This window comes from Canis lupus, chromosome X (genome assembly GCF_011100685.1).
Source record: "Canis lupus familiaris isolate Mischka breed German Shepherd chromosome X, alternate assembly UU_Cfam_GSD_1.0, whole genome shotgun sequence".
Classification (NCBI taxonomy): Eukaryota; Metazoa; Chordata; class Mammalia; order Carnivora; family Canidae; genus Canis; species Canis lupus.
The window spans coordinates 78,509,863-78,511,864 of record NC_049260.1 but is presented as its reverse complement, the minus strand read 5'-3'; positions in this window follow the sequence as shown (position 1 = coordinate 78,511,864).

Here is a 2,002-nt window from a genome sequence, read left to right as displayed (position 1 = left end):
TGAAGCATTTGGGAGTCACAGATGAATGATATCGAAGAGAAGGGGGTGCTAAATTAGTGTCTGAATACTTTTTATTTGCCAATAAAACACCCAGCTAGAAGAATAAACAAGCTAGGTAAAAAGCTTTGAGAACACAGAAGGGAAGTCAAGGTACTGCTACATGAAGAGGTCAGATTGAAGGAGGAAAATAAAGCAAGAAGCCTAAAGCCTGGGTCCTTGGCACAGAGAATATATGTTTAGGTTATTTTATCAAAGATTTGGAGCCATGTCTGTGGCTGGGGAAGCCCAAGAGAAACTGACCCACAATGGACTCACCCCAATGCCTTCAATCTCATTGGGAACCAGTTCAAAGAGAACCAGCCCAGAGTTTGAATTTGTGATAGCTTTTGTCAAATGGACCTGTGCAGTACTCTCTGCATCAGGTCTTATATTGGCCAGGCATATTTTACTTTAGCAAATCCTTTGGCACTGACAGTCCAAGTCTAAACTTATTAAGAAGCTTATTTTCGAGTCCTAGCTCAGGATAATTAAAGTACACGTTGCACATTTAACATTTATTTCTCTTTATCTACCAAGTTAGCTCTGATCGTGGCTTCCTGATATAGGCTCAAGAAATAAACCTTAGGGGTTAAAGAGTGTGGGCTACTGGCTACAGCTAGAAACCAACCCTAAAAAGCCCCATTAGCCCATACCCTGAGGTTTGGTGATTTTTCTTACTTTATACCTTTTTTCTAAATAGTTGAAACTTGGGATTTTTTGTTTGTTTCTTCTGCTTGGTTGTAGTACATTTTCACCAAAGGGCTTATTGTACTTTTCAAATGAAGAAGGCAACATGTATATTCTTCTTCTAACAGTCCTGGCTGCAATCAGTACTGTCATGGTTACAGATATAGCCAAGTACAGGGGAAAAAATGTATTTTTCTCCTTTAAGTTTCATCATGCTGCAATAACCCATCACAGAATCTATTCAGGCCATCAAACTGCACACAGTGATGACTTCCTTTAAGAGAAAGATGTGAACACACAATTCTGTTTTACCAAAGCATTTGATCAGTTCAACCATATTTTAATTCATTCCACTTTCCCCGGCTTTCCCCCTTCTCAAATGGCAAATGCTTTGCCCTGAGCCACTTCAGTGAACTATGCAACCCAATGTGATTGATAATATGAAATTTATTGTTTTAAATAGAACTGGAAGAGTCACTTCAAAATTCATCTCCTTTAAATGGCTGGACACTTCAGTGCATGTCTTCTTAAGATTAAACAAAACTTCAATGGCTTTGTACCTGTGGCAACATTTGCCAGGTGGGTAATTTGTGCTATTCTCCAGGTAGCCACACCATCCTTTCACCCTGGCAAACGGCATATGCTTGTTTGGACTGTATCACCAATTACTTAAGAAAGTTCTACTCAATTAAAAAAACATGTCTCAGGAAATGAATGGGTAAATCAAGACTCAGACCTGACTTTCCCTGTAAAAGCCACAGTCCAGGGGAATTCCTATATCCCCCATGCCTTATCCGTGCATTTGGCCTCTGCACAGAGAGGTCCCAGCAGTGGTAGTCCCACAGAAAATGAAAATGGCCCATTGCCAACCTGAGTGAAGACTACTCAGAAATCTATAAGGGCAGCAGGGACCATACTGCAAAGCCTCGCTTAAATCCCCAGCCCTACTGCTCTGAAGGCCTGCCCTTGGCCTGTCAGGCTTTGGTCACCGCTTGCCCCTCCTTCCAACCAGCTGGAGCGAGAGAGTGGGCGAACCAGGAGCCTTTAGTGCCAAAGCCTTTTACCCACACGTCATAAATGCTTTCTATTTAAATCATCTGCTTCCACCACCCGGTAATTACAGGCTGTCTAGCCCAAGGCAGACCCCAAATTGGAGAGCTCACATGGTGAGCAGCATCAGGTCCAGACACTGCAGAGTCAAATAGCGTAGTGGCCCTATAGTGAGGGGTTACTCTGTGGACAAGGAGTAGAAAGGGTGAAATGGGTGCAGGTAGAA